The sequence below is a fragment of the Delphinapterus leucas genome, chromosome 4, assembly GCF_059928025.1.
Source record: "Delphinapterus leucas isolate spDelLeu-1000000601 "Yukka" chromosome 4, BTC_Dleu_Yukka2, whole genome shotgun sequence".
In the NCBI taxonomy this organism is placed as follows: domain Eukaryota; kingdom Metazoa; phylum Chordata; class Mammalia; order Artiodactyla; family Monodontidae; genus Delphinapterus; species Delphinapterus leucas.
The window spans coordinates 37,589,944-37,612,012 of record NC_143132.1 but is presented as its reverse complement, the minus strand read 5'-3'; the positions used below and the strand labels follow the sequence as shown (position 1 = coordinate 37,612,012).

The window sequence follows — 22,069 nt, the reverse complement described above, 5'->3', positions numbered from 1 at the left end:
TAGGTCTGCGTCTTTATTCCTGTCTTACCCCTAGGTCCTTCATGACATTTTTTTCCTTAAATTCCATATATATGTGTTAGCATACGGTATCTGTCTTTTTCTTTCTGACTTACTTCACTCTGTATGACAGACTCTAGGTCTATCCACCTCATTACAAATAGCTCAATTTCGTTTCTTTTTATGGCTGAGTAATATTCCATTGTATATATGTGCCACATCTTCTTTATCCATTCATCCGATGACGGGCACTTAGGTTGTTTCCATCTCCGAGCTATTGTAAATAGAGCTGCAATGAACATTTTGGTACATGACTCTTTTTGGATTTTGGTTTTCTCAGGGTATATGCCCAGTAGTGGGATTGCTGGGTCATATGGTAGTTCTATTTGTAGTTTTTTAAGGAACCTGAATACTGTTCTCCATAGTGGCTGAACCAATTCACATTCCCACCAGCAGTACAAAAGTGTTCCCTTTTCTCCACACCCTCTCCAGCATTTATTGTTTCTAGATTTTTTGATGATGGCCATTCTGACTGGTGTGAGATGATATCTCATTGTAGTTTTGATTTGCATTTCTCTAATGATTAATGATGTTGAGCATTCTTTCATGTGTTTGTTGGCAGTCTGTATATCTTCTTTGGAGAAATGTCTATTTAGGTCTTCTGCCCATTTTTGGATTGGGTTGTTTGTTTTTTTGTTATTGAGCTGCATGAGCTGCTTGTAAATTTTGGAGATTAATCCTTTGTCAGTTGCTTCATTTGCAAATATTTTCTCCCATTCTGAGGGTTGTCTTTTGGTCTTGTTTATGGTTTCCTTTGCTGTGCAAAAGCTTTGAAGTTTCATTAGGTCCCATTTGTTTATTTTTGTTTTTATTTCCATTACACTAGGAGGTGGGTCAGAAAGGATATTGCTGTGATTTATGTCATAGAGTATTCTGCCTATGTTTTCCTCTAAGAGTTTGATAGTTTCTGGCCTTACATTTAGGTTTTAATCCATTTTGAGTTTATTTTTGTGTATGGTGTTAGAGAGTGATCTAATCTCATACTTTTACATGTACCTGTCCAGTCTTCCCAGCACCACTTATTGAAGAGGCTGTCCTTTCTCCACTGTACATTCCTGCCACCTTTATCAAAGATAAGGTGTCCATATGTGCGTGGGTTTATCTTTGGGCTTTCTATCCTGTTCAATTGATCTATCTTTCTGTTTTTGTGCCAGTACCATACTGTCTTGATTAATGTAGCTTTGTAGTATAGTCTGAAGTCAGGGAGCCTGATTCCTCCAGCTCCTTTTTTCGTTCTCAAGATTGCTTTGGCTATTCGGGGTCTTTTGTGTTTCCATACAAATTGCGAAAATTTTTGTTCTAGTTCTGTGAAAAATGCCAGTGGTAGCTTGATAGGGATTGTATTGAATCTATAGATTGCTTTGGGTAGTAGAGTCATTTTCACAATGTTGATCCAATCCAATCCTATCCAATGTTGATTCTTCCAATCCATCTATTTGTATCATCTTTAATTTCTTTCATCAGTGTCTTATAAACTGTTTTCCAGACAGTTGCTGCTGGTTTACTTTTCCTTTGAACAGATCATACTTCTTTGTTTCTTTGTATGCCATGTGAATTTTTGTTGTTGGTGGTGAAAAATAGCCATTTGAATCTACTAATGTGGTAATTCTGGAAATTAGACTCTCTCCCTTTTCCCAGGCTTGTTTGTTTTATGTTGTTATTGTTTTTTATCATTATGGGCAGTCTCTGTTCCAAGGATCAGCATGAGGTATACACTTAAAGTATTATCAAGTGATTTCTGAGCCTACCTCTGGGCATGAGTTGTGACTTTCTAATTTTCATTGTATATATGGTTGCAGTTGAATGTCCTAGTCTTTAATGTCTGGCTTCCAAATGATTAAAAAACAGAAAAAGAGAGAAAAAAAAGACATGTGCCCCTTATATACTCTGGAAGTCACTTCAGCTGAAGGCGGAGAAGCTTGGAACAATGACAGGGGGTATGCAACAATGGTTGCCTGCCTCTTGTCTGCACCTCCATGATTAGAAGCAGCAATCATCAGTGAGAACACAGATCCCTAATATCTGTAGAACAAGATCCTTATTGCCCACTCAAGCTCCTGTGAGCTGCATGCAAGCTGTTTCAGGAACATGTGTGGGACTGCCCAACATGAGCTGGAAGGGGAGGGATGAGTATTCACTACTGAAGTAAGAGCTGAAATTGACTGAAGTTAACCACAGTTTACCTTTGAAGACTCCCTCTGGAAGTTGCCCTACAATAGACCCCAGAGTTCCAAAACAGTTACATCAGACTGAGTCTACAAATGCAAAAATTGTTTTATACAAGGGGATGCAGATTTTTGGTGACTCTTAATGGGCCATCTTCCCAGAATCCTCTTTTAAACCAGTCAATTATCTTTTAAGGAGAATTAAATAACAAATAATTAAATAACAAAAGATCTTATATATTTATCTATGTAGTTTTTTCTGGTGATGCTCATTTATTTTTGTAGATATATATTTCCATTTGTTATCATTTTTATTGTCTCTGTAGGCACTTTGATAACATTTTGTGTTGCAACGTTGACAAACGTTTTTGAGCTTTTTTAATATGTTTAAGACTTTATTTCGCCTTTATTTTTGAAAGGTGTATAAAATGTTAAGTTGGTAATTCTTTTCTTTCAGTACTTTGAATGTATTGTTTGACTGTCTTTTTGCTGGCAGCATCTGAGATGAGAAATCTGCTGTCATTGTATCTCTGTACCATGGTACATAACATTTAATTTTTTTCTGATTGCTTCTAAAATTTTTTGCTTAACACTGGTTTTAAGCAATTTGATTATGATAAGATTTAGAGTAGTTACTTTTATGTTTCTTGTGCTTGGGTTAACTGGAATTTTTGTATCTGTAGAGTTTTTATAGTTTTCATCAAATTTGGAATGTTTTCAACCATTATTTCTTCAAGTATATTTTCTCTGCCTATTCATCTCTCATCTTTTTTCCAGAAACTCAAATTATACATATAGTATGTCAACTGATGTCATACAACTTATTTATACTTTTTCATTCTTTTAAATCATTTTTCAATTTTATTTTGTTTGAAGTTTCTGTTTAATTTTCTTCAATTTCATGAATATTTTCTTTTGTAATATCTAATCTGCCATTAATTATATCCAGTGTATTTTCACCTCTGCTATTGTAATTTCTTTTCATCTATAAGTTCAATTTGTGTCATTTTTATATCTTTAATATCTCTAATTTGAACATGTGAAATACAGTTGCAATACCTATTTTAAAGTCATTGCCTGCTCATTCTAATCAGTTCTGCATCAGTTTTTTTTCTTTTTAATAAATTTATTTATTTATTTATTTTTGGCTGCCTTGGGTCTTTGTTGCTGAATGCCAGCTTTCTCTAGTTGCAGCAAGCGGGGGCTACTCTTTGTTGCATTGCACAGGCTTCTCATTGCGGTGGCTTCTCTTGTTGTGGAGCACAGACTCTAGGTGCTCAGGCTTCAGTAGTTATGGCTCGCAGGCTCTAGACCGCAGGCTCAGTAGTTGTGGAGCACGGGCTTAGTTGCTCCACGGCACATGGGATCTTCCCGGACCAGGGATTGACCCATATCCCCTGCATTGGCAGGTGGATTTTTTTTTTTTTTTTTTTTTTTTGTGGTACATGGGCCTCTCACTGTTGTGGCCTCTCTCATTGTGGAGCACAGGCTCCAGACGTGCAGGCTCAGCAGCCATGGCTCACGGGCCTAGCCGCTCCGTGGCATGTGGGATCTTCCCAGACCAGGGCACGAACCCATGTCCCCTGCTTCGGCAGGTGGACTCTCAACCACTGCGCCACCAGGGAAGCCCTGCAGGCGGATTCTTAACCACTGCACCACCAGGGAAGTCCCTGGATCAGTTTTAATTGATTGGTTTACCTTCTCATTACGGGTTGTATTTTTTTGCCTCTTTACATATCCAATAACTTTTGATTGATTGGTAGTCATTTGAAATGTTACTTTACGGAGTGATAGATATTTTTCATTGTTATAACTGTACTTGAGTTTTTTCTGAGACCCAGTTAATTTACCTAATTTACCTAATTTACCTAGAAAGTGTTTGATCCTTTCAGGCCTTACTTTTAAGATTTATTATGTGAGAAAGAGCAGCACTTATTTTGTGGCTATTTCTGTTATGATCCTTCTGATTATTCTACCCAGTGAAATATGAGGTTGTTGTCCTGCCTTAATACATTTCTATTCACATCACTACTCTCTTGGACAAATTATGACTTATTCTTCACATTGAGATTGTTTTGTCATTTTCTTCAATTTCTTATCTCAGCTAAGTCAACAATCTTTGCACTTATTTTATTATTGTTCTCCATTTTTGTTATTGCATTTTAAATCTCTAAGTCTTTCATTTTTCTGTATGTTTTTTGAGTATATTTAAAGTAGTTTCATTTGCGAATGGTGTAATTTTATTCTACTTTGTGAATACTTTGAAGGAAGAAGTTCACTACCATAAATGTTTTGATTCTCCTTATCTGTTTTCATTTTACAGCAATTTTGCATGGAGTTGGTCTGATATGTCCCATTCTTAAACATTTCATGGACAGGTTCCTACTTTAAGATTATACCCTTATATCAGTGTATTGAAATCAGCTTCATTAGTAGATAAGTGTTGTGTTAGTGGGAGCAATGAACTTTCTATAATTGGAGTGCTTTCTCATCTTCTACTCTGTTGTTAAATTTGTAACAGTTTATCTGCAGTTTTTATTCCTAGGCATTTCATGGTAAGATTCTTAGTTTAAAAATACCATCTTTCATCAGCAGAGTGATATGTAATTTTTTTTAAAAAAAAGAAAGTTATTGTTCTCTTTTGTTTCTTCAAAATATCTTTCACCTTTGTTTCCTATCTCATTTCAAATGGTAACTTACCTCCTCTATTAACATCCTTCTTCTGCAGAGCAATGTTTCTCCAGGGTTTCCATCTCCAACCTCACTGACTTCCAAGTTTCATCCGTGGAGCACATGTTGTGTATTACCGATTTCTAGACTTTTTTGTTTACTGATTTAGTTCTTAATGTTGGACTTGCTCTTTATGGGAATATTTATGTCTCTGCTTTGACTTAGTTTCTACACACCTCCTTTCTTCATGGTGTCTCTTAAGCCTCCACTACTGAGCTGAATAGTGTCCCCCAAAATACATATCCAATTAGAACCGGTGAAGGTGGCCTTATTTTAAGAAAGGTCTTTGTACATATAATCAAGTTAAGATGAAAACATACTGGATTAAGATGGGCCCTAAACCCTATACAACTGGCATCCTTATAAGAAGAGGGAGATTTGGACACAGACTAACAGGGTAGAACACTGTGTGAGGACAGAGGCAGCAAATGGGATGATAAATCTACAAGTCAAGTTATGCCAGAAATGGCTGGCAACCACCAGAAGCTAGGAGAGAAGCATAGAAAAGATTCTCCCTCAGAGACTCCAGTAGAAAGCAATCGTTTTTTTTTGTTTTGTTTTGTTTTGTTTTTTTCTGAGTTGTTTCTAATTCATTCAAATGCAGTACAGTTTTTTTTTTTTTTTTTGCGGTACGCGGGCCTGTCACTGCTGTGGCCTCTCCCATTGTGGAGCACAGGCTCCAGACGCGCAGGCTCAGCGGCCATGGCTCACGGGCCCAGCTGCTCTGCGGCAAGTGGGATCTTCCCAGACCGGGTCATGAACCCGTGTTCCCTGCATCGGCAGGCGGACTCTCAATCACTGCGCCACCAGGGAAGCCCAAAAGCAATCTTGTTGATACCTTGATTTTGGACTTTAGGCCATGTGAATTGTGAGAGAATAAATCTGTTGTTTTAAGCCAACCAATTTGTGGTAATTTCCTACAGCAGCCCTAGGAAATGAATAAAACTCCCTTCCCTCATTCTTCATGTTCATAAGCTTGAAGGTGAGGCTGGAGCTTCGGTTGTAGATCTATTAGAATATGTTGTTTATTTCACAAATTAAGATAGTAAATTCATGTATCCTCTATCTCCTAGTAATGGTGAAGGTTTAGGTCATGTGAAATTACATACTGTAATGGTATTTGGAAAAAATATGGAGAGTTTTAGACTCTTGTGTACACAATAAACCTGGGGTCCTTGCTTTTTGTTGCCCTTTTAAGATGTGTCCAAGGATAATCATGGAAAAGGAAGGATTTTTCAGAGAGAGAAGCTGAAGCCTAAAGAGGTCAACAGACTTAGGAGCTATTTCTAAAAAGGGAGAAATGGTCTGCCACAGAGAGAACATCAGTTGTCCGTTAGTCTTAGGAAGAAGAGCAGGTATAAAGAAGAGAGAACTACAGCAACTCCCAAATGAGTAACCACATGTCCTTTTCCATTTCAGCACAGGAGAAGGGACCCCAGAATAGCAAGAAAAGTAAAAGTAAAAGAGCTATAGCCTCACTCCTACTCTTGGGATAGCCATCTGGTTAGTTTGGGGGAAAATAAGGAGGTGAGCATTAAAATGGATATGAAACTGAAGCTTTAAAGTTGGCCAAATTTTTGTCTATAATTGAAATGACCAGAAAGTCAGAAACATACCCAAGAAATGTGCTACTGTGGAACTGAAAGGGAGATTTATAAAATATGGTTGAAGGCAGTGTGTGGATACAAATAAAATAGATACAGTTGATTCTTCAATGGTGGATAGTTATATTCTACAAAGACACCACAAACCCTGAAATAGTGAATAGAGAACCACTGTTTGAAACATAGGTTAGATTCTTGAAAATCTCTGATCACATTTTATTAACTGATCAGTATACAGCCTTGTTTTATGTGTTTCTTTTTAAACACATAAACAGAGGCTTTTTCGGCTTTTTTTGGTTTGAGGCTATTTCACTTGTAAGAATTGTTTAATGTACTTTGATTTTAAGATTTTGTAACATAATGCAAAGGTGAAGAATTCTAAGAAGGGTTGTGAAAGAAGAGCAAACCAAGGTATTTCTGTGATTGGAGTAGGGAGTTCTAGTTTGGAATTTGAGAAGAACAACTTTGACAAAATAATATTTAATTAATTTTGAACAAATAATAAATGTATATAGTTCAAAAATATAAAAATTACAAAAGGGCACAGAGATCAAAAAGGAAATGTCCCTTTTACTTAAGTCCTTCAACTACTCAGAACTCCTTATTGGATGGCAAATATTGCTATGCAGAGGGAACAAATCTAGAAGGACACAGCATTTAAGAGGGGCTTTAATGGGTTTTCTGGATTTGGAGAGATGGAGATGGATTATCAGTGCACTTGTAGAGACATGAGAAAATCTTGATTGAAAGAAGTTACAGAGAGAAATTGTGAGGAGGCCTGGAATAAGAAGAAAATTGCCAATCACAGATTTAGTGAAAAGTTCTAAGTTACGTGATCATAGTCCAATTCTCTTTTGAATCATGAGTTAAATATGCCAAGGAGTACAAATTATATCAGTTGATCTCAGAAGTGTATTTTTAATTTTCCTTTTCTATTAGAAGTGTTCCTTAATATCCAATGAAAATCTCCACCTATTAATTTTATCCCAGTGATTTATTTTAGTAGGAAAAGGATTATGAAAGACTACAAGAACACCAAATCAAACAGTGAAAAGAAATTAATAAATATAATCTTGTTCAAATTTAACAGTTATTTCCGATAGTTTCAAAAGCCTTTGGGATTTTAAACAAACTAAACTGAAATAGTTCTACAGGCCCATGCAGTAGGCGCTGGCATTATAATCTCTATATTACAGCTGGGAACCTTGAGGCACAAAGCCATTTAAGTGATATGTCCAAGGTCACTGAGCAAGTCACTGGTGAGGCCAAAAATAGAATCCCAATTCTTCAGCTAGTTCTTTGTTCAGGAGACCATATTGGTTCTTTTATTAGTCTGAGGATAAAATTTAGCTTTATATCAGAGGCTTTTTTTTTTTTTTCTTATATGCCAACCTAAAAAATCAACATTTAAAAAGACCACTGAATTGATATTAAATCAAATCATATTTCATGCTTGAGATTTTCAAGTTACTCTTAGAAAAGTGTTTTCTTGTCATTTAAGAGGAAAATATCCATAGGTAGTTTTTCACTGTTATCATCTCAATTCACGAAACTTTTCTCCCTTCCCTAAATATTTGATGGCTCTATTTAACAATGAATATGTTCTGGTTTCTGTACAAGGAAATGCAAGCCATAGTAATTGGCTTTGCCTTCAGACAGCTGAGTCAGCAAGAAATCAGGCAGCCTACAGAAACCTTTCTATTTGCTATCAGGTTTTCAGAGTTTCAAGCCATTGAAATGTATAGAAAAAATCTGGGAGGCAACTAAACCATGCAAATTAACCTTACATCTGCTTTATGCGACTCTTGAACTTCCAGATTTGTAATTCCTTATCTGTGGCTGATCAAACAATTTTCCAGTTCATAATGCTGTCTGTGCAATGGTAGGAAAGGAAAGGGGATTATAGTCTCTGGTACATATTTGTCTAAAAGTACTTGAATTCTTCCAGTTATAAAAAGAATCTTTCACCCCTCTTGTGGGAACCCTTGAGAGCTAGAAATTCTACTTTTTGAGCTTCATATCTATACATACAGATTTTGTGAAAAATGATTTTACAAAGTTCCAAGTTGTTAAATATTTTTAAAGAAATATACATTCACATACACTAAAGAGGACTAGAGATATACTTATCTCTGTGTATGCACACATACATATAAGAACTCACACGTATATATGTTTAGATATACTGTATACTGTTTTGTAATTATATGCAATTATAATGTAATAATGTTTATTAAGCAACTACCTTGTGCCAGGCACTCTGTGAAGGTCTTTGCATATAATGTTTCACTTATCCTCATCACAGCATTATAAAGTGATTACTATTATTATACCAATTTACTTATTGAGGAAACTGAGACACTAATAGCAGAAGTTAATTGCTCAAATTTATATAGATTTTAAGAGGGAGAGTAGGATTATAAACACAGGTGACCTAGTTCTTCTACATTGTGTGGGAATGAGAATTATTTGTGAACATGTGAGTATAATAAAAATGTAAAGCCTAGAGGTTTAGTCAAAATTGACTAAATTCATAAACTGAGATACAGAGAAGACAAATGTCTTCCAAAGGCTGTACAGCTAGCCAGTTCCCAAACCTAGAGTATGACTCAGGTAGCATTCCACTATAGCTTGCACAGTTGGCATCATTAGATGATGTCATAAATTGCAAACCAGGTAGGGTAGGAACTGTCTTTTATGAAAATTATGCAATGGATATCCATATTTTTTTCTAGTGACATTTTCCCAGCTGAGATAATTTTTAAAAATAGGTAAGTAAACTATTTTTTATTTTTAAATTTTCTGTTGATATTTATGAAACAGTTTGTTTTTTACCACATGTAGGGGCTCCCATACAGCTTCATGGTTGGTATTCAACAACTTTTCCCCACTCTCATTCATTATTCAAACTACTTCTCTCTACATGTTGTAGAAATACTTTTTGCCAAGACACTTAGATCTCCAAAATACTACCCTCAGTGGAACATCTTAGTATTTATCCTAGGGGAATTTTTTTTGCCTTCACTCATCCCTTCCTTCTTCGAGTTTAACCCCATGTTATTCTGGTCCACTTACAACTTTTTAACTCTGCTTCCTCTCATTTCTCTGTGAGCAATTCTTTAACAAATATTGATGTTTTTCAATGTTCAGTCTGTAGAATCTTACTTTTCTTGCTGTATAAACACCCTATAGGTGAAGGTGATATATCCTATAATAAGTGTATATTTGGATAATTCTGTATGTGTTTGAGCATTTGTGCCCACATTTGAAAGACAGAGAAGGCCAGTGAGCTTCAGATTCCCTTTGTCTACTGTATTTTCTCACAATTGAGGCTACAAAAACACAAATTTGATAGTAAAAGGTGTCTCTACAGGGATGTAACACCTTAGCTGACAGCTTAAGCCTGGAAGGATCCAGTTATGTGAATGTATCTGACATAAATTTTTCAGTTTTATTTTTTAATAACTATCCTCAAGTGGTACCATGGTAAAATTTCCTGCTAAAAGTTCACTAAAAGACCAGATTCGAGTTAATGCTACAAGTTAATGCTCAGTTTCAAACTCAACAGTAAGTTTTCCTCCCTTACCTTTCCCACATCCAGCACAGACTAGACCTACTATGGGCTATAGAAAAATGGAGTTAAGAAGAGAAAATTATGGTCTGTCCTTTATATACCTCCTTCTCCTACTTCTTTAGGTACTAGTTCCTCTTGTTTGTTAAGTCATGAGAAGGAAAAGGTAAAATGTCCAATATTTCCTTACTTCCATAGGCAGGACTGCAGTCTTTTCCTTGCTTGGATATAACTATTCTATTCCTTGTCTGTGAGCTCCAAACACCATGATAATAAGGTGTTCATTTGTGTGCAGCTCCCCTAGGCATTTTTACATTTGTAGGTTTGGCCTTATCTCTTAGCTGGCCTTCAGCTGATGACCTTCGTATTGCATTCCTCTAATGCCTATGTCCTTGTCCCTTTTTTGTCCCTTTATTCCCCAAATTATCAGGTGTAATGACAAGACTATATCCTCCAATTGTATCTGTCCTTGTAGGTCTGCTGAACCCCTGCAGAATGCTCCTCTATGCACTTAGAAGAGAGGTTCCTGGCTCCATGTTTTACAGTCTACACACACACACTCTCTCTCACACCCTCTCTCCCTCATTCTCTCTCTCCCACTTTTGCTCTCCTTCCTATTCTTCTTTCTTCTGTTCTGTTAGCACAAGACCGTATCAGTAAGTCCTCCTAAGCAAAGGCACAAAGAATGAAAAATGTTTCCCCTTATTGAAGCCTTTACCAATTTTTAGAAGCAAAACTCATAGACCTCACTTCCATGTCTTCAAAGTGGCAAAGGCTCACTTTCCATGAAAAAGAATCTTCCCCAGACACCAATCACATTCTTATTTGGCAATCTGCATTCTATAGTAATCGGTGGGGATGAGTAGGGTTGACACATGTGCATTCTCTAACTTCCACCTCTCAATAATTCCAACTTCTGGTGGCTCTCTGAATTCAAAGTGTGAAGTACTTAAGGTAGTTTATTCTCAGCTTAAGCCACAATTATAGAACAACAGAAGAAATCATCAATATCTTGCTATATTTTTATCAGTAGAAAGATAACTCATGGAAGATAAAGTAGTCATTGCAAAAGCCCTGAAATAGAGAACTCATGTGGCATTTTAATGAAACACTCTGACTTCATTTTTGGCGTTTAACTGCTGACAGTTTTCAACCACTTCTTCCCCTTCCTGCAACACAACTCACTAAGTTGATGAGAAAGACCAGGTGTTCCCTCCTTTGGCAACAGCCAGAAATTCAAACCGCAAACCCTAGCCTACTCACAGGAACGCTCACTCCAACACTATCCCTGAATCACAATAAAAGCCAAACTAGTCTCTTCTTTTGCTGAAGCTGACAATTTTGGACCTGCTTGGGAGATGTCCCTGCTTTCTAAAGAAAGTATCATTATATGAGTAATAAACCTTTTCATACCTTCTTAATTTTTTTGTAAAAAAATAATTTTTTATCAAGGTATAACTGACATATAACATTATATTAGTTTTGGGTGTACGACATAAGGATACGACATTTGTATACAATGCAAATTATCACCCCAATACGTGCCCCCAATTTCATGCCCCAGAGGAAGGAAAACCTGTACCTGAAGCCGATCCAGAGAATAATCCTTACGATGGGACGTTATGTGGAACGCAACGAGGACATGCCTTGGAGGAACATTATGGGCCTACTGGGCATCGACCAGTTTCCGGTGAATACGGGCACCATCACCACTTCTGAATATGCCCACAACATGCAGGTGATGAAGTTCAGCGTGAGCCCCAGTTGTCAGGATTACCTTGGAGGCCAAGTACTTGGCTGACCTGCCCAAGCTGGTAGAGGGTCTGAAGCGGGGGGGCCAAGAGGCCGACGCTACAGTGCAGTGCATCATAGAGGAATCAGGTGAGCACATCTTTGCGGGGGCTGATGAGCAGCACCTGGAGATCCACCTGAAGGACGCGGAGGAGGGCTGTGTCTGATTCCCATCAAGAAATACGACCCAGTTTTCTTGTGCCGTGAGACCTTAAGCGAAGACTTGAACGTGCTCTGCTTGTCCAGGTCCCCCAACAAGCACAATGGGTTGTACATATCGGTGTGGCCCTTCCCTGACGTCCTGGCCAAGGGCACTTAACAGGATGAGGTTTCCACCTGCCAGGAGCTCAAGCAGCAAACTCGCTACCTGTGGGAGGAGTACGAGCGGGATGTGGCCGAGGCCCGCAAGAAGAGGTGCTTTGAACCCCACGGCACCTGCCCCCAAGTCCTCACCGACACTGCCAAGGGCGTGCAGTACCTCAACGAGATGAAGGACAGCGTGCCGCAGCTTCCAGGGAGCCACCAAGCAGGAGGCCGCTGTGTGAGGAGAAACACCTGCGTGACATGCGCTCTGATGTTCACGATAATGAGGCTGCGCACAGACTTCACTGAGCGCGGGGGCTGCCGGATCATCCCCACTGCCCGGCCGCGCTCTGCCTGCGGGGCCTGCTGACCGCCCAGCCCCAGCTCCTGGAGCTCGTCTTCCTGTGGGAACGCCTGTATAGAACACGTGGTCGGTGGCATCTATCCTTTCCTGAACTGGAAGCAGGGACACGTCTTTGAGGACTTCCAGGTGGCCGGAAGCCCCATGTTTGTTGTGCAGGCCTACGTGCCTGAAAACAAAATCCTTTGGCTTCACCGCCAAGGCAAAGTCCCAGTCAAGCCGACAGCCGGGCTTTCCCGCAGTGCGTGTTTGACCGATGGCATATCCTGCTCAGAGATCCCTTTGACAGAACCCGGCAACCCCAGCCAGGTGGGGGCTGAGACCGACGAGCACAAAGGCCTGACGGAAGACATCCCAGCCCAGGCCGACTTGCTGGACAAATTGTAGGCGGGACTCGCGCAGCACGAGCTCCCAGCCGCGATATCTACCACAACAATAAGCCTTCGCGTTCTCCTCACGACACCTTGAGAGGGTCCAGACACAGTGATGCTCCGTCTGACAGATTTCTGGAGCGTACTCTGGGCCATCACGCAACAGAAACACTTGATGCCATTTCTTTTGACGTTCAAGATTTCAGAGGCAAGAGAAGTGCCCTCGCTGCAGGTATTTATTTGGCTTGTGGAGCTGAGGGAGGGGATGGGACACCCGATACTTTGACTTTCATTTCTTCAGAGGGAAACTCAAGTGCCCCGCAGATTTTAAAAATAGGCGCAGTAAGAGGTTTAATTGTGTAAATGGACCATAGGGGATTTTCCCCCAGAAAGAGGGAACGAACAGGCAGGTAGGCATTCTCTTTGGACAGAAACTAGAAGGTAGGAAATCTTGTGCAGTGTCACTGTAAGCACCTCCAGCTGCGTTAGTGCCATTGGAATAAAGGTATGGTACTGACTGTGAAACAAATAAACAAAAACCCCTCCTAGTTGAATGTGGCACAATACGTCTTAATAGCCTAACCAAAAGTTTAGGGGGAGGGTCCGTTCCACCGCTGTGGGGTGAACAAAATGATTGGCACTGGAGGGGGTTGGCCAGACAATGACCAGCACAGGAAGGTCTTTCTTTTAATGCTTTTGCTTGTTGACTGGTTTTGTTGCCTGCTGGCAAGCATGAACTTTTAGGGGTTGCCTGCTGGCTAGTTTGTGCTTTGAGCTGTGTTGCTTTGTGTGGCATTTACTGAGCCCTCAAAGTTTCTCTTATAGATTTAACTGATCTAAGTTGAAAGTGTTGATAACTGGCATTTAGTAATATGAAATTGGAGGCCTCCTTCAAATGACTGTAGTTCATGTGTCTGGGCTGGGAACTATCTGTGCCTCTCAGATTGAATCATGTGTCTTGATTCTAACATAAGCCATAATTGACACTAGGCTCAAAGCAATGACTCTTACCCTGTGACCATGATTGTGTGTCTCGATCTGGCACTCACCCCCACCCTTTAGAGTGCTTAAGGGAGAGACTGATACCCTGTGCAATGTGCAAGCCAGTCAGTGGTTTCCCATGTGGAGGAAGAGTAGTCACTATGTAGCATGCTGAGGGCCACACTCCTAAAACAGATGGTTCGCTACAACTTTTAAAAATGCCTTTACCTATATTGCAAAAATATCCTTATACTCCAGGATATAGGGAGAAACACCCATGTACCCTAGTGACACAGCTAAGGGGAGGGGATATTCAAACCTGATTTCAGTTGAGGATCCTTAATCCCAGTAAAGCTACTATTGCCATGGGAGAGGCCTCTAACCCTGAGACTGATTTGCGACTCTCTGAACTTGTAAGTATGAGCAGGATGTAGAGGACTCCCTCGAAATATATCCAGTAACCACCAAGAAACAAACAAAAAACTGCAGTGTGCCAAATGTGCCAAAATGGAAGTTCAAACTTTGCTGGAAATCTAAAATTTACTGACAGAATTTCTACAACAAATAGATAAAGGAGTACCAATTAAATTTTATGTATCTGCAACATAGGTTCTGAGTTAATGTTAGCATTTGCAGGTGCACCAAGTGGAAATATTTCTTGCTTTTTATAAAAACTGAAGCTTCAATTTCATTTATCTCTGGGGATCCCACTAAATTTAAATAAGTTATCCCTTTACTCTTAGAGAAGTTGTAAAATATAAAATAGAAGAAAAAAAGGTATGCTTCACCTTAACCATCAGAACTATCACTTTGCTTAATTTCCCATGGTAAGAGTACCCATTACCCTAAAATATCCTGGAGTGGGCATGGGCATTCTGAACCTGTTACAGCAGGCAGGTAGCTAGATATGAGCAGAGAAATGGTGGAAGGGGCCAGGTGGCAGAAATCTTGCATCTTGCAAACAGCGGGGGGGATCCCTCGGCAGACAAAGAAAAGCGGGAACCTCCAGACTGACAGAAAACCACACCTTTTGGGTGATAAGTGTCCTGGAAGCAGACAAACAAAGGAGGGGAAAGGCAGGAATCTCCTGCATCCGAATGTAACCTGTTGCTCATTGTGTTCTCATTACAATAAAATTAGCCTTACAGATAAGAAGTACCCATCATGCACTGACACCATGACACTTCTGATCTAAGCTAAATAAGGACAAAAGTCCCTCCTCCCCTTGGGAAGATGGAGCTGGGATGAAAATCAGGGAATATGACCCCCGAACTCCTCCTTCCCCAGTGAATATTCTGCCCCTTCATTTGTATGCCCCTCATAACCAGCTTGCCAAAGAAACCCAGGGCAGCAGCTCCCCACCTGTCTGCCTGTTCTCCCACTGAGAGCATGTCCTTACTTAAATAAATTCTCACTTTACTTTCTTAATGTCCCTGCTTCGTCTCCAAATTCTTTCGCAACAAGGCAAGAACATTCAATTCACTGGGAACAAACCAACCAGAAATAAATTAAAATTAAATGAAGTCTTTGGCACTCACAACCAGACTTTTAAAATGGGACCCCATCACAACCTTACATTACAAAATGTTTCTACGTTTTGGGCCTGAGAAACAGATGATTGAGCAATGTCCCTTTTGTTCTACCTCTTCCATTCATCTTCACTAACAAACTCAGGATGACAAAAGAGGAAGCAAGGAAACAGCCCACGCATGGAAGGGCTGAGGTAGATGAGGTGAGAAAGGATCACATCTTTAGTGCCTCGAGTCATCCTTCAGTATCATCATTTCAACCTTAGAGGAGCTCATCCTTACTCCTTTAGTCATACAGTTGTCCCTCAGTATCCACAAGGGATTGTTTACAGGACCCCTGTGGATGCCAAAATCCACAGATTCTCAAGTCCCTTATATAGAATGACATAGTATCTGCATATAAGCTACACACATCCTCCTGTATTAAATCATCTCTAGATTACTTATATTACCTAATACACTGTAAATACTAGGTAAACAGTTGTAAATACAATATAGATGCTTTGTAAATGCAGGCACATGGCAAATTCATGTTTTGCTTTTGAGAACTTTCTGGAATTTTTTTTTTTTTTTAATGTTTTCAAACTGTGGTTGGTTGAATCTATGGATGTGGAATGCCCGATTGACTGTAGTCTGAAGAAGTCTAGATTTGGATGAGGCTTGGATTTGGGGAAAATATTTGAGGTGGTTACTGGGATCTGCTGTAGATAGGAGGATGGGGGAGGGTGAGAATTCCTAGGAATATCAGGGAAGTAAAGGATTCCTTGTTCGAATTTATCTTTATGAAGGGTAATTTCTGAATGAGTGGCTGGCCTGAGGCTATTCTAACTTCTCTACTCAGCCCAAGAGAAGATTATAGAATTTGGGGAAGGTTCTGTTTTTGTTTAGCTGTCCTGTGATCAACCTCTCTTTATTCTAAACCATTTGAGACTCAGCTTGATGAATTTAAAGAGAAAAACATTTACTTTAAAAAAAAAAATACAGTGCTAAAAACTAAGTACAAAAGAAATAGCTGCCAGTAGAGTAAGATTCAGGTAAGTTATCTGCTTTAAAGTAGCACATTTTCATGCAACTGTTTATCTATTTCAAGGTTCTGAGAATTAAGATATTAATTTATCCTACCTGAGTCACTGTTTTTTGATGCAATAAGTAATACAGCAAATAGTAAAACATGCTTTTAGTTTTACAAATAATGTTTCTCAAAAAGAAAATCTTACTAATTTTATTTTTGTGTTCTTAATAGAGCACATGGATATGATTTGGTTGTCAGTTACTCAAAAATATTTAATTAGTGTCTACTACATTTCTATTCCAGCAAAAAAGAAAAAAAGTATGTGAGGATAGAGAGAGAGGAATATTTAGGAAAATAAAAAACACAAGGCATGGACTATGATCTATATTCCCCAAATAATTTTAAGTTCTCTCCCTGTTTCTCCAGAGATGCTGGATGTACATAAATTGTAGCTTGTGTAACTTTCTCACAGCCATCATATTTTAATAAAATTGATGATTTATTATGTCTTTGTCATAAGCCTCTGAACATGTTAAAAGACAGATACTATTGATTTCTCCTCTCTGTATCTTTAATGCCAACCTTGTGTTTCTAAATGATGGAATCAGTAAAGATTTGATAAAATAGGTGTTTAGTTAATATAAGCCAATAAGGAAATAAGAGCCTATAAAATGGAAACATATAACAGTGTGTTAAGAGAAGAAATAAAAAAATAGTTTACATAGATTTTTGTTTTGAAACCATTAAATTTATTCTCTTTGATAATGCGTAAATGATATCTAGGTCATCTTCAGTTGGAGAAGCCCCAGTCCCTTCATAGGTGAGATGTGAGCTTTGAACTAGGCCCTGAGGGAGAGGTGGTGTTTGGGAAAAAAATAAGATTAGATTAGTACCTGTAAATTCAGCACAGAGGGTCGTGTGGTTGGAAATTATTTAATCTGAAAATACTGACTCCACCTTCTAAAGAATAACTGAATGTTTTCAAGAATAGAAAGATTTGGTAAGATCCTTGTTTACAGATATAAAACAGGAATTACCAATTGATCTGGCAGCTGAAACAATCTGAAGCTTTATCTTGACATTGGAATTTGCACCTTGAGCCCAGATAGCATTGCAGAAACAGCTTTAAAATTTCTGTGGTATGTCTTCACATGAGTACTTTGCAATCCAAAGTGTACCCTATTTTGTTGTTCTTAAAATACACTGTCATTTTATCAGTTGTTAGTATTGAAATGTTAAAATCAATGACAGTTACCTTTATTCCATCTCTGAATGTAATTAGTTTTCAAGATCTATTAATTCTTCTCTTTGAGTATTTGGTGTTCACTCACTATCTCAGGATAACATTAACTATGGCCAGACTAAGACACTTAAAGTAGTACTTCTCATAGTTAATTGTGCATATAAATGATATGAAAATTTTGGCAACATGTAGATTTTAGTTCAACAGTTCTGGGTAGGTCCTGGAATTCTTCATTTCTAAGAAACCTGTAGGTTTGTTCGTGCTATTGAGACTGGGCCACATGTTGAGAAGCAAGGCTTTAAAGTCTTATCTGTGTCCCCACAACTGTAACCCATATGTCACTCCAAATTAAAAAAAACAAATAACAAAAAGACAATCCATGAAATAAGTCTAAGGGCATAGAATAAAATTCTGATTTTTCTCATTTTAAAAAATGTACTCTCTTGGAAATTGCAGAATTCAAATTCTAATTCACACTTATTTTGTTTAGGTCATTTATCACTTCATGTGCCTCTTTGTAAGAGCACCCTATTTGGTATTCAATCTTTACCTCTTCCTACAAAACTTTCCTGAAAAGTATGTGACCAGTATTACATAAATGAACGTGAATCAAATGCTAATAAAAAAAATACAAAACTTAAAATCTTTACTTCCTTTTGGTTGCAAACAAGTTAGACTGATAATGAAAGCTCTCCATCAACTGACTTCATCTTTTTTTTAAATTTATTTTTAGCTGCGTTGGGTCTTCATTGCTGCGTGTGGGCTTTCTCTAGTTGCCGCAAGCGGGGGCTACTCATTGTGGTGGCTTCTCTTGTTGTGGAGCACAGGCTCTAGAAGCGTGGGCTTCAGTAGTTGCAGCATGCGGGCTCAGTAGCTGTGGTGTGCAGGCTCTAGACCACAGGCTCAGTATTTGTGGCACACAGGTTTAGTTGCTCCACGGCATGTGGGATCTTCCCAGGGATTGAACCCATGTTCTCTGCATTGGCAGGCGTATTCTTAACCACAGCACCACCAGGGAAGTCCCCAGCTGACTTCATCTTAAGTAACTGATATCATCTTATTTGCTAACCTTAACATTTTCTTTCATCTAAGTTAGTCTCCAAACTACTTCTGAAAAGATGTAGAACTTATTGCATGCTCATTTATTCACTCATTTATGTACCAGAAAAATACACTGACTCTTTACTATGTTGGGTGTTAATTTAGGCTCTTGGGCTATACTGGTACACAAGAAAGATACAGTTCTTGTTCCTGTGGGATTCAAAGTTCAGCAGGAGAACTGAAATTTTTTTTCTTTTCTTTTTTTTTGCGGTACGCGGGCCTCTCACTGCTGTGGCCTCTCCCGTCGCAGAGCACAGGCTCCGGACACGCAGGCCCAGCGGCCATGGCTCACGGGCCCAGCCGCTCCGCGGCATGCGGGATCCCCCCGGACTGGGGCACGAACCCGCGTCCCCTGCATCGGCAGGCGGACTCTCAACCACTGTGCCACCAGGGAAGCCCCCTGAAATATTTTTTAATACAGAGGTAAATTATTGTGTTTTTGTTTTTCAGAATTCAATGAGATTTTAAATGAATAGAAGCTACTGTAATTGGGGCTAATGCATGTTTCAGCAAAGGCTTTCATGAAGAAGAGAACTTAAATTAAAATCTGAAGAGTAAGCGAGATTTAGGCAGATGAAAGGTGAAGAGAATGTGTGCGACAGTCTGGAGATGAGGAGAATCTGAGCATGTTCAACAAAATGAATGCCAATGTAGTTAAATTACAATGAATGTAGTTGAGATGGTGTGAAAGTTTAGAGAGGTGAGTAGAAACCAGATCATACAGGAAATGAAGGCTGTGTAAATAATGTCTTTATTCTAAGCCTTTAATCATACTCTGTCCACTGCTTGGACTGCACTTGTTTTGCTCCTATGTCTGTGTTAATTCTTCTCATTCTCCAAGTCCCATCACCTAGAACGGAATCATAGTGGTTAATATTTATTAAATACTTATCATTTGCCAACCCCAGTGGGAAGTGTCTCACATACAGAGTCTAATTTATTTCCTAACTTTAGTATACACATTGGCTTTATTATTCTTTTTGCAAGAAAGTGATACATAGAGAGATTGAGTAGATTATCCAAGATTATATGTGGCAGAGTCATGTTGCAAATTCAGGCTGTCTAATCCACAGATTGTTTAACTACTAAGCAATACTGGTTCTTTTAAAAGAAATTTTATTCCATTAGCCTCTGCTGTCTTTTTAAAACTCAACTGAAACTCTGGGGTTCTTAGTTTTTCAGATATATGTGGTCCCAATGCAATCCACAACCTGGCACTAATTTCTGTCATGTAGACATTATGAAAAGAGTACTCAGACCAAACAACTTTGCCTAGTATAGAGCTAGGTCCACAGAAGGCATCCAGTTAATGTTTTGGGGTAAATGTCTCAGTGACTATGTTTCAGATTAATCTCTTGTTTAACTTTACTGTGGCCATCCAGAGGCACCGTTTCCCTGAGTCACTTCAGACTAAGGTGGGACACAAAGAAGGTAGCACTTGTTTGTTTTAAATGTACCAAAATCCACAGTGTTACCCCAAGAACCCTACTATACCTCCCGGTGAAGGAAAAAGAGACCCAAGAGTGAGTGGCTCTTCATTTAATACAAATATACAAGAGTGCACAGTTTTTCACCAGGGAAATGTAATAAGCTTGGTAATCAGCGGAACTCGGAATTATAAAAACTTGGATTCCAGCATGCCCAAGTATTCAATAATAATGCCAATTAATCTTACACCCGTTTATGAATTGGGATAATGGCATTTAGGTCCAAGCTTGCTAAAAAAAATATGTAATTTTGGCAAAATTTTCTGTACCCTCATTTGGGTATCAATATCAAGGGAGAATCTATTATATATGAACCTTTGCTTAAATAAAAGAGCTCTTGAAAATTAAGAATCATATTTATGAGCATAATAGAAATGATTTAACCATGAGTTAATATCTAGAGACTCTTGAATTGAGATTTCTCTTCCATTCTTTAAATGGCTTACAAGCAAAGGAGCTTAATTAACAGAAACACGTGGCATAACATTTGCTGTATGCTATTACTGGCATTCAGTGAATATAAGGAGAAAAGTTCATAGTTTCTTCAAAATCGTGGTTCTCTGAACTAAGATGGTGGTAATTTATATCAAATGAGGAATAGTAAAGAGAAGATATTTTAACATTCTATGTCCCAAGAACGACTTTTCCGTTAAACAGAAATGTCCTGAGTATTGGGTCTGTCCATTGATACATTCATTGTTATATAAAAATTGCTTTATTTTTAGTATGTGTGTTTGTGGATGATATTCTGTTTTTTTTTAAATTTCTTTTATCTTTTATATTCAAGTATTTACTTGCTTTTCCTCTTATAACTTCCAAAATGTAGATTATTTAAATTTAAATATTAGGATAATAGTATCAAATTCTTCTTCCATAAAGAAAAAGAGACACTGTTTAAGTTGTCAGAGTTTGTGATTGTATTATATGAGTAACACAGCCTGAAATCTGTGTTATTTGCAAGGTACTAAGGTCATAGTATCATGTTTGTTGCTCTTGACCATTAAACTGCCTTGCCTGCAGCTAGAATGCGTAACAGTCTAAGCAACTAGACACACATACCTGAATGGTTGCTATTGCCTCTATGTACTTCTGCCATGAGTTAGGACTTGTTTAGCTGTCTATTTGAATCACAAATACGGCTCCCTTTATATGGTTATTGCGTCATCCATTCTTTGTTGGAAAGTTGCATTTACATATAAAACTTTTCTGAATCCAGCTTGCTTTGGTTAACTTTCCTTCTGTCCTCTTTGTGTTATACTCTTTCCCCTCTATCTAGAGAAACAAGGTCAAGGCATGTTCTCGGATGCCTGTTCATTAACAGCTCTGCGGGTGATGCTCCTAGAGAGGTCTGATGTGTTGTGTGATGTTCTCATACAAACTATGTTAATTTTTGATCAGTGATTATGAGTTTTAATTGTGTTTAGGTAACTGGAAGTTTGTTAAATACGCCTCACTTTGAAATGCTAAGTTGGAGCAGTGAATCTTAAAACCAAGGAATCCCAAAGCTTCTTGTGCTTTCTTTTTGCATATTAATTCCTGAAGAGGAAAAACTGGTAGATTGATGAGTGTTTATGCAAGGCTACAAATGTGAATATGACTATAACTCTGTTATTTTTTCTTTTAATAGCATGACTGTTCTTTTGTCTTATAAACTCAACTTTAAAAAAAGAGTCCCAAGAGGGATAGCGAGGAAGGGGAAGGAGTATATATCTTAACCAAGTTTGCTTAGCTGATATGACCCCAAATTTGGATTCAGAACTAGG

General features: G+C 38.5%; 1 pseudogene; it reads left to right on the top strand.

The window, feature by feature from the left end:
* The first annotated feature begins 11,646 nt into the window (after nt 1–11,646).
* Nucleotides 11,647–13,032, top strand: LOC111175751 (elongation factor 2 pseudogene; annotated as a pseudogene).
* Nucleotides 13,033–22,069: the final 9,037 nt, after the last annotated feature.